General features: G+C 48.5%; 1 protein-coding gene across 1 annotated transcript in view; it reads left to right on the forward strand.

Moving 5' to 3' along the window:
• Positions 1–10,768, forward strand: part of PDE2A (phosphodiesterase 2A) — an 806,220-nt gene extending 795,452 nt beyond the window's left edge. Inside the window, exon 32 of the transcript XR_012220656.1 lies at positions 10,631–10,768. The gene's annotated coding sequence lies outside the window, so the exon portion shown is untranslated. The remainder of the gene's footprint in view (positions 1–10,630) is intronic.
• Positions 10,769–11,960: the final 1,192 nt, after the last annotated feature.

An 11,960-nucleotide genomic window follows, 5' to 3' on the forward strand; every position in this document is an offset into this window, starting at 1 on the left:
CAGCCGACTCCCTATTCCCATGCTGGTGATTTTTTTCCTGCCTCCTGAGGTCTTAGTTTCCAGCTCAGTTCCTGCCTTCTCAAGCTAAGTTGTTCTCTGCTTATGTTCACATTTGATTTGGCTTTGTCTATTCAGTTTTTTGTGTGGTCAGCCAGCCCCGGCTGGGGCTGCGCTGAATTTCCACTCTTATGTCATTGTATGTGCCAGTTTGCTTTTTGTCCCTTATTAGATTGGCCTCTTTTTGCTCTGTTTTCAGAATATGCCAGAGTGCTGATATAGTGGGAGAAGTCTAGTAACTTCAGGGTATTTTTTGCTATCAGAAGTGTTGGACATTTTTGCGGGGTTTTTTGGTGTGATTGCAGACAGTGTCTTTCCTTTCCTGTCCTGTCTAGTCAGTGTGGGCCCCATCGTTAGCTCAGTCTATTTTCCTACCTGTGTTTGTGTTTTCATCTTGTTTCACCGACAATATATGTTTGGGGGCTATCTATTCCTTTGGGGTCTGCTCTGGGGCAGTTTAGATTTCCCCTTTTCTAGCTTTAGGCTTATTTAGTCCTCCTGCTGTGACGAGGCATCTAGAATCATCGTAGGAACACTCCACGGCTGCTGTTAGTTGTGTGGATAGCATCAGGGGTCTGCAATCCGCGTAGGTACCAACCTCTCTGGTTTTCTGTGACTTAGCCTGGACCTGCTCTCCTCCTCGGTGACCCATTCATAACAGGCCGGAATATTTACTAAATTTATCTATGGTAGTAATCACATGTGGCAACGTCTTGTCTGTTTTATCCATAAACACCTCCATGTCGTCAGCATATAGACCAATAGTGTCTACACGATCCGCTATTTTTATACCCCTAATACTCGGAGAGGTCCTCATACGTATTGCCAACGCTTCTATAGCGAGGGCAAAGGGGGCCAGGGAGAGGGGGCACCCCTGGCGCGTTCCCCTAGATAGAGATAAGGATTCCGATATGGAGTTATTTATGATTATATGAGCTTTAGGTTTTGCATATATTGCACCGATCAATTTTTGAAATTTAGCACCAAAGCCATATCTCTATAAACATGCGAACAAGAATGGCCATTCAAGGGAATCGAAGGCTTCAGCTGCGTCCAGTGACGCCAGGGCCCAATTATTATCCGGTACCAGGGCGCTATATTGAACCACTGACTGGACCCTCCTGATATTTATAGAGGCGCTCTTACCGGGCATAACGCCCGTCTGGTCTGGGTGTATAAGATCTAATATTACTGAGTTTCATCTTGTGGCCAGCATCTTAGTGAAAATGTTATGGTCTACATTTACCAGTGATATGGGGCGATAAGATCCACACTCAAGGGGGGTCCTTCCCTTCTTTCTTGAGTATGATAATGTTTGCTTCATAAAAGGAGTCAGGTAAGCGGTCCCCCCTCCAAATCCTTTGGAATACTTTTAGAAGAAGTGGTGCCAGAATATCTTGATATTTTCTATACATTTCAACAGGGAACCCATCTGCTCCAGGGACCATAGCCATCATAGCATTTTTAATTTCCTCTATAGTAAAATCAGCGTCTAAAAAAGTCCGCTGGCAGCATCCAGTGTGGGGAATTCTATGTCTGATAGATAATTCAGGCATTGTGGAGTATCAGGACCACTCGCTGAACTATAGAATGTTGTATAATACTCATAAAAACAGTGAAGTATATCTTCAGTTGAGGTCACCACTGAACTATCCGATGTCCGCATCTGGAGTATGGTGTTAGATGTGTTATGCTGACGCACTAGGAAAGCCAAGAATTTACCTGCCCGATTCCCTGGTTCAAAATAGGATTGCCGAGTAAAAAATAATTTGCGCTTAGACTTGGTGTCCATGTGCTGAGTATATAGCCTATGGGACGTCAGCCGTACCACTCTCTTCCCATTAGTCTGGTTAGATGGATATGCTGCTTGTCGTTGTTCCATCTCATCATCTTCCATTGAGGTCACCTGTTTAATATAAGAGATCGTAGAGGACAAACATCCTCTCAAATACGCCTTAAGGGCGTCCCAAAACAGATTAGTATCCTGTGGTTCAGGGTGAGACGAGATGAAACAATCTAATTGGTCTTGGTCTATCGTTCCGTCATTAGAGCCTATCAATCTCAGCCAAAATGGATTTAGTTTCCAAAAAGTATTGTGTTTTGATCGGCCAAAATTAAGTCTAAGTATGATCGGACTATGATCTGAAATTCCTTTGTTACCGTGTTCTATGTCAACCACCCACATCGCTAAGCTACTGGAACCAAATATATGGTCTATACGGGATAGAGTACGTATAGTAGACGAGTGACAGGTGTATTCCTTTACCCCGGAGTGGCGCATCATCCTCCACAGATCCAGCCGACCACTATCCTCCATAAACAACACCAGTGAAGAGGGAGATGAGGGTAAAGAAGAGGTCCCTCCGGAAATCTCGCTATCCAGTCTATCGAGACAGTCATCAATCACAAGATTAAAATCCCCCATACATGTAATGTGTGCATCAGCATAAGTTAGAGCAAAGCACCTTGCCATCTGAAGGATTGACATATTGGCTGGGGGGGAGATTGTATATACATAGTATGACGTATGTCTTGGAGCAAAGCGGTCTTCCGGGTCTCTTTGAGCCTCCCTGACCTCCCATCTCACATCCCGGTGTATCCACAATGAAACCCCCCTCGAGTAGCTAGTAGGAAATCCTTGAATAGACCACTGTAACCATGGCTTCTGTACATGTCGGGCTGAAACCCTGGTGAGGTGCGTCTCGATCAGAGCTACGACGTGAGGGCAATGACGCTTAATTCTCCCAAGACCCCTCACATTCCAGGTCATACAGACAAATTCAGAACCCTTGTCACCTCATCTAGGTGTGAGACGCCGTATCACGCGAGTGGAGTTTACAGGCAACACACAGAGATGCTTGGCAGCGATATCCATAAAAACCACAACAAACAGAACTAACAAGAAAAAGAGAACAACAAGGAGTTCAAAAATAAAGGAGCAAAGTCCTGCTCTCCTGCCGCAGATCAAACATGGGGATACCCTCACTGGAAACGGGGTCCGGTATGGTGGTTAAGTCGAACGCCAGTGGAATTAGCTCCAATTCTACAATTCTTCAGATAAATCTCAATTTGCTGCAAACATATCAGGACTTATTTCCACGAGATCCAGTGTGAGAGCATAACCCCTCAGCTGCCTCCGCCGGATCCGTAAAGAACATGGAAGAGCCCTCATGGACAATGCGGAGACGAGCTGGAAATAGCATTGAATAGAAGATGTTCTTTTCTCTGAGCTGCTTTTTAATGTCCATGAATTGTGCCCTTTCAGGGTCGGACTGGGGTGTCTAGGGGCCCACCAGGGGAATTGACTCTAGGGGCCCACCAGGGGAACTGACTCTAGGGGCCCACCAGGGGAACTGACTCTAGGGGCCCACCAGGGGAACTGACTCTAGGGGCCCACCCTATGGCTACCATAAACTGTTTTATTACGTGTTCATTTTTTGGGCTATCCCACTAAAACATGCCATTTAGCAAGCTGTACAGTGTGCAAAAGAGAACGCTCTCACCCTCCTATATATCGTACAGACCGCGCTCTCACCCTCCTATATATCGTGCAGACCGCACTCGCAGCCCTCTATATATCGTACAGACCGCACTCTCAGCCTCCTATATATCGTACAGACCGCACTCTCAGCCTCCTATATACCGTACAGACCGCGCTCTCAGCCTCCTATATATCGTACAGGCCGCGCTCTCAGCCTCCTATATATCGTACAGGCCGCGCTCTCAGCCTCCTATATATCGTACAGACCGCGCTCTCAGCCTCCTATATACCGTACAGACCGCACTCTCAGCCTCCTATATATCGTACAGACCGCACTCTCAGCCTCCTAAATATCGTACAGACCGCGCTCTCAGCCTCCTATATATCGTACAGGCCACACTCTCAGCCTCATATATATCGTACAGACCGCACTCTCAGCCTCCTATATATCGTACAGGCCACACTCTCAGCCTCCTATATATCGTACAGACCACACTCTCAGCCTCCTATATATCGTGCAGACCGCACTCTCAGCCCTCTATATATCGTACAGACCGCACTCTCAGCCTCCTATATACCGTACAGACCGCACTCTCAGCCTCATATATATCGTACAGACCGCACTCTCAGCCTCCTATATATCGTACAGGCCACACTCTCAGCCTCCTATATATCGTACAGACCACACTCTCAGCCTCCTATATATCGTACAGACCGCACTCTCAGCCTCCTATATATCGTACAGACCGCACTCTCAGCCTCCTATATATCGTACAGACCGCACTCTCAGCCTCCTATATGTCGTACAGACCGCACTCTCAGCCTCCTATATATCGTACAGACCGCACTCTCAGCCTCCTATATATCGTACAGACCGCACTCTCAGCCTCCTATATATCGTACAGACCGCACTCTCAGCCTCCTATATATCGTACAGACCGCACTCTCAGCCTCCTATATATCATACAGACCGCACTCTCAGCCTCCTATATATCGTACAGGCCGCACTCTCAGCCTCCTATATATCGCACAGACCGCACTCTCAGCCTCCTATATATCGTACAGACCGCACTCTCAGCCTCCTATATATCGCACAGACCGCACTCTCAGCCTCCTATATATCGTACAGGCCGCACTCTCAGCCTCCTATATATCGCACAGACCGCACTCTCAGCCTCCTATATATCGTACAGACCGCACTCTCAGCCTCCTATATATCGTACAGACCGCACTCTCAGCCTCCTATATATCGTACAGACCGCACTCTCAGCCTCCTATATATCGTACAGACCGCACTCTCAGCCTCCTATATATCGTACAGACCGCACTCTCAGCCTCCTATATATCATACAGACCGCACTCTCAGCCTCCTATATATCGTACAGACCGCACTCTCAGCCTCCTATATATCGTTCAGACCGCACTCTCAGCCTCCTATATATCGTACAGACCGCACTCTCAGCCTCCTATATATCGTACAGACCGCACTCTGCCTCCTATATATCGTACAGACCGCACTCTCAGCCTCCTATATATCCTACAGACCGCACTCTCAGCCTCCAATATATATCGTACAGACCGCACTCTCAGCCTCCTATATATCGTACAGACCGCACTCTCAGCCTCATATATATCGTACAGACCGCACTCTCAGCCTCATATATATCATGCAGACCGCACTCTCAGCCTCCTATATATCGTACAGACCGCACTCTCAGCCTCCTATATATCGTTCAGACCGCACTCTCAGCCTCCTATATATCGTACAGACCGCACTCTCAGCCTCATATATATCGTACAGACCGCACTCTCAGCCTCATATATATCCTACAGACCGCACTCTCAGCCTCCAATATATATCGTACAGACCGCACTCTCAGCCTCCTATATATCGTACAGACCGCACTCTCAGCCTCATATATATCGTACAGACCGCACTCTCAGCCTCATATATATCATGCAGACCGCACTCTCAGCCTCCTATATATCGTACAGACAGCACTCTCAGCCTCCTATATATCGTACAGACCGCACTCTCAGCCTCCTATATATCGTACAGACCGCACTCTCAGCCTCCTATATATCGTACAGACCGCACTCTCTGCCTATGTACGGCATACAGGAGGATGATAGTGCGGTCTGTACTCTCGGTATACAGGCCTCATATGACATATTAGGCCATATAAGAGTGTGGTGTGTGTACCTTATATAGGAGGCCCTGGCAGAGATTGTTATCTGTGATGCTTCATCATGTCATGTGTATGAGCAGGGCCGGTTTTAGGCAAAGTGGGGCCCCAAATGCTGACATATTGCACATCACACAGAAGCATTTCGATTGTATTTACATGCGCTGAGTTCAGGCCGCTAAATCAGTGTGATCGACAATATTGAAGACGTTCAACACTTGTTTCCCGGCCTCTTTCCACCGTCTGAGAAAGAATGATGGGAACAGAACAATCACTAATGGATCAGTCTGTCCCCATACAGTATCATGTTATCAGCAGCACATCTACAGTTTACACCCCATAGTCCTTCATATAATATAATCTGCCCCATAGTCCTCCTTATAGTATAATACACTCCTCAGTCCTTCATATATTAAAATACACTGCTCAGTCCTCCATATAGTTTAATACACTCCTCATAGTGCTCCATATAGTATAATACACCGCCAGTCATCCATGTAGTACAATTCACATCCCATAGTATAATGCACCTCATAATACTTCATATAGTATAATGTCATGATCCATGCTGGATCATGACTGATAAAAAGCACAGGTAACCTTTTTTTTCTTAAGCTGTGCTTAAGTTTGGTTTCTGCCCCCGGTGGCCATTAGGATTATTGCACTGTGGTGTCTTTTGTTCTAAGTTTGCCCCCGGTGGTGGTGAGCGTCATTGCACTCTGGTTTCTTTAGTTAGTGCACATGATTATAATGTAAGTGTGATTGCTCTGGCTCTGCTATAAAAGAGTCACAGGTGTTGCAATCAGTGTTGGTGATAGTGTTCATTTCAACCATCCATCGTGGAGGAAGGAGCTGAAGAGCGTTCCTTGCAGCACTGTCTTAGCCCTGGTATGGAAGGATTCATAGGGGATTTCCTTTTAGCTCTGACAGAGCTTGGTGGCAGCTATTCAGGAGGAGAACTGCATTCTCGTGGTGGGCTCTGTTGCCAGGAGCAAGAGCAACAGAGTAAAGCTAAGTGGTGTTTCCATGTTTGTGTTTTTCCTTAGTGTGCATTAGTACAGCGGTGGGGCCAGTGCCTGCGCCACCCAGCTCCCTAGCAAGGGATAGGTGTAGGGTGTGCTAGGGCGACAGGTTTCTGATCGGCGCCCGGTGCGGAACCACCATAGGGAACGTTAGGAGCGTTAGGGACACTGACTCAGGGGAGTGCAGGAGGTCTCCACGTCCCCTTTCCCTATCGCAGGGCCCACCATTGTAACTGTTTCCCCTTTCCTCGTGTCTTGTTGTTTTAGTTACCGGCCTGCGGGCCGTGTCACACAGGACAGTATCACGTGCCGCGTCTTGTTGTTCCAGTTACCGGTCTGCTGGTCGCGTCACACAGGACTTGTCATCATGACAAATGTATTCCCCATAGTCCTCAATACAGTATAATGCAGCCCACATAATATAATGCAGCTACCCCATAGAGCATAATGCAGCCACCCCACAGAGTATAATGCAGCCCTGCCATACAATATAATGTAACCCCCATAGAATATAATGCAGCCCCCCTCTTATAGTATAATGCAGCCACCCCTTAGAGCATAATGTAGCCACCCAACAGAATACAATGTAACCCCCATAGAATATAATGCAGCCCCCCTCATATAGTATAATGCAGCCCCTACATAGAATATATGGCAGACCCTTATATAGTGTAAAGTAGCCCCTCCATAGAATACAATGTAGCCCTCCTCATATAGTATAATGCAGCCCCAATAGAATATAATGTAGCCCCCTCATAAAGTATAATAAAGCCCCCCTAAAATATAATCTAGCCCCCCATAAAATATAATGCAGCCCCCCGTAGAATACAATGTAGCCTCCTCATATAGTATAATGTAGCTCCTTCATAGAGTATGATGCGATCACCACCATAGAATATAATAAAGATAATACAGCCCCCCCATAGAATATAATGTAGCCCTGAATAGAATATAATACAGCCCACATCCCCATAGAATATAATGTAGCCTCCCATATTATATAACACAGCCTCCCCTATAGAATATAATGTACCCCCCATGGTATACAACATGGTATAATACAGTCCCACATGGTATATAGCACAGCCCCACATGGTATACAGCACAGCACCATGGTATACAGCACAGCCCCCCATTGGTATACAGCACAGCCCCCATTGGTATACAGCACAGCCCCCATTGGTATACAGCACAGCACCATGGTATACAGCACAGGCCCACATGGTATAAAGCACAGGCCTACATGGTATATAGCACAGCATCACATGGTATACAGCACAGCTCCCATTGGTATACAGCACAGCCCCCCATTGGTATACAGCACAGCCCCCCCATTGGTATACAGCACAGCCCCACATGGTATATATCACAGCATCACATGGTATTCAGCACAGCCCCCCATTGGTATACAGCACAGCCCCCATTGGTATATAGCACTGCGCCATGGTATACAGCACAGCCCCACATGGTATAAAGCACAGGCCCACATGGTATAAAGCACAGCCCCACATGGTATATATCACAGCATCACATGGTATTCAGCACAGCCACCCATTGGTATACAGCACAGCCCCCCATTGGTATATAGCACTGCGCCATGGTATACAGCACAGCCCCACATGGTATAAAGCACAGGTCCACATGGTATAAAGCACAGGCCCACATGGTATATAGGACAGCACCACATGGTATACAGCACCATGGTATACAGCACAGCCCCACATGATATACACAGCACAGGCCTCTTCCTCCTCCGGACCCCTCTGGCCTCCTCTTCCATTTCCAGACCCCTCTTCTCTCCTCTTCCTCCTCCAGACCCCTCTGGCCTCCTCTTCCTCCTCCGGTTCCCTCTGGCCTCCTCTTCCTCCTCTGGACCCCTCTGGCCTCCTCTTTCTCCTCTGGACCCCTCTGGCCTCCCCCGGACCCCTCTGGCCTCCTCTTTCTCCTCCGGACCCCTCTGGCCTCCTCTTTCTCCTCCGGACCCCTCTGGCCTCCTCCAGACCCCTCTTGCCTCCTCTTCCTCCTCTTCCCCTCTGGTCTCCTCTTTCTCCTCCGGACCTTTCTGGTCTCCTCTTCCTCCTTCGGACCCCTCTGGCCTCATCTGGACCCCTCTTCCCTCCTCTTCCTCCTCCAGACCCCTCTGGCCTCTTCCATGGAGACCCTTTGCTCCCCCTCCTCTCCAGGGACACAGACCACCCATCACCCACTCTCTAGACTCTACTCACCGGTCCGGAGCAGAGTAGGAGCGGGAGCAGCAGCAGGGAGAGCAGAGCTCGGCGGCGTCCTCGTCTCATACGCTGGCAGCCGTAAAGCAGCCATCAAGAACAGTGCTGTTGCGCTGATGTCACGACTCACGCGGCAAGGTCCTGGGGCTGCATGAGTCATCAGAGAGAGCCGGAGCCAGAGCCAGCAAGGGGGTCGCCCGATGCCACCTCAGCGCCTCAGATAGGGGTACACTAGGCCCGCACCGCCGTGCGCTATGGTATGTGCACGCGCGCGTCCATTCAAATCATGGGACGCACTTTTAAAGGGCCCATGCACTTAAACGAGCAGCATTTTTAAAGGGCCCCCAGCGACCCCCGGGGCTCACCATGCATCTGCCCGGTACCCCGCCAGGCCAGACCGAGCCTGTGCCCGTTGCTTTTGGAGTTCCATAGAGAAATCGGGGAAGATTGAAATTGCTGTGTTGTTAAACTTAATACTTCTGTAATGCGCCCCCTCATGGTTTGCATATCCTGCCGGAGGCGCCCCTCCTCAGAATGCACATCCTCTATCTTTTCAGTCAGGGATGCTCTAGTTAAAGATATGGCCTGCATTAACTGCTCGGATGCTTACCTAAGAGTCAGATCATCCTGGTCCCCACCTCCCTCACTATTAGAAGCGTGGTTTTTGCGCTGATCTGTAGCTTTAGCATGTGATGAATTATGCCTGAGAGATTGTGCACTGTCGGACGGATCAGTTCTTGCAAATTCTTTCAGTTTGTCAGCCATCCCCGACCCACCTGAACGATTCATATTGAACAGTGATGCAAAATGGCAAGCTGAATAAACGTGTGCCCACAAAGTCCATTTTTCCCTCCGACTCCAGCAGCAATAGTGTTAATCTAGAATATATATATATGCTCATTTAGGCTTGGTAATAAAGAGGAGTGCAGTGAGCTCAGTATAGGGTCGCAGGATGAAGTGCTGAGTTGTGACCAGCCTGAGGTCGTCACCCAGGCCCCGCAGCACAGGGTGTATTGCAGTGCCTGCAGGGGGGGGCGCAGTCTGAGTGTACAGACCTCTGGACAAGCGGGAGCCGTGGGCTAGCTTATGGTGACCAGGGGAGCGTGGGGCTCACTTCTCAGAGCTCACACCACGCTTCCCCTGCAAGTACCTCCAAGAATTGCTGAGTCTGCCCGCCGGTCCCCTCAGGAGCGGGACCCGACAAATGACGTCCATCTCTTAGCAGGAGACACTGGAGAACATGGCCGCCGCCGTCCACCACAGGCCTCACTCATCCGCCGGAACAGCTGCGGGGCCGCCTCACTGAAGTCGCTCAACGCACCTCCCGGGGAGCTGGAAGCTGTCAGGAGCCCGGGAGACCCCACCGCAGGCAAGTACAGCGCTCTCAGCAGGCTCTGTACACAGGATAGTTGGCTGGGTTATAGGAGCTCTCCCGAGATGCGTCCTCACGGCTCTGCTACATCGCCCCGCCCACCACTGTAATATAATTTACTTGTTAGGAAACTGTTTTCCATGGAGGGAACATAGGGAGGTTCTGTTACTGTTCCGGGTGACATTACATCGTTTTTTTTCTTAGTAGTAGTGTAGACATCAGGGAAAAAGTGGAGAAAGTGCTCTGGAAGCAATCAGCTATTGATGACTGTGTGGTGTTTTTTGCAGAGACGAGTACTGGCTGGAAGAAGTGATGGCTGTCTGTGCTGGTTGAAGAAGAAAAGCAAAAATGAAGGACTTCAAATACAGACGTCACTGGTGAGTCAGTGTATTACATGTACACGCACACTATACACAATATACTGTGTACAGAGCTCCCTGTGTATAATGTCACCGGTGATCACTGTATTACCTGTACACTATACACTATATACAAAGCTCCTGTTTATAATGTCACTGGTGATCACTGTATTACCTGTATACTGACAATATAAACAGAGCTCTTGTGTATGATGTCACTGTTGATCACTGTATTACCTGTACACTGACACTATATACAGAGCTCCTGGTTATCACTGTATTACCTGTATACTATATACAGAGCTCCTGTGTATAATGTCACCGGTGATCACTGTATTACCTGTACACTGACACTATATACAGAGCTCCTGTGTATAATGTCACCGGTGATCACTGTATTACCTGTATACTGACACTATACACAGAACTCCTGTGTATAATGTCACCGGTGATCCCTGTATTACCTGTACACTGACCCTATAAACAGAGCTCCTGTGTATAATGTCACTGGTTATCACTGTATTACCTGTACACTGACACTATATACAGAGCTCCTGTTTATAATGTCACTGGTGATCAATGTATTACCTGTAAACTATATGCTGTGAGAATCATGTGGGAGTAGTGGATGAGGGCAGGTATATCTCGCCCAGATACCTTTCCTATGTGGCCTAGTCTGGTCAGTATCTCACCTGGTTACTAATGAATAATGGGAGGTGGATATAAAAGGATGCCAGGTGGTTGTGTGAGTGTCTCAGCCTGGGAACACAGAGAGCCTGTCTGTGTGAGAGACACACGTGAGTGAAAGCAGTGCCCACTGTAACTGTGGTTTGGCTGGATGGGAGAAGCCCGCCAGTTGGTAGTTAGGTTGTACCTTGTTTAGTTAGTGCTGGACAGGCAAGGATTTGTTTTATGTTTTTTTTTCTTTATGCATTGCTTTCACCTTTAATAAACCTGACCCAGTGTCAGTTATACCCGGACCCCGGCTGTGCGCCTGAGTTTCATGCTGAACGCACGTGACCTTTGACCCCAGCAAAGGCGATCCCGGAGTGTTTTATCACATTGTGGTGGAGAACGCGGGCATCACGTTGGAAGCATGAGCATGGAGGACGTGGTGAAAGCGCTGGTACAGTCCACCGCCGTCCAGCAAGAAGCTAATCGGGTGATGATGGCCCAGCTGAAGGAGTTGGTGGACATGACTGCTACCGATCGTTCGCTTCTCCAGCAGGTGGCGCAGCGCCTGGCAAGCTTACCTGAG

The sequence above is a fragment of the Dendrobates tinctorius genome, unplaced genomic scaffold (genome assembly GCF_039654945.1).
Source record: "Dendrobates tinctorius isolate UK_male_01 unplaced genomic scaffold, ASM3965494v1 ptg000157l, whole genome shotgun sequence".
Lineage (NCBI taxonomy): Eukaryota > Metazoa > Chordata > Amphibia > Anura > Dendrobatidae > Dendrobates > Dendrobates tinctorius.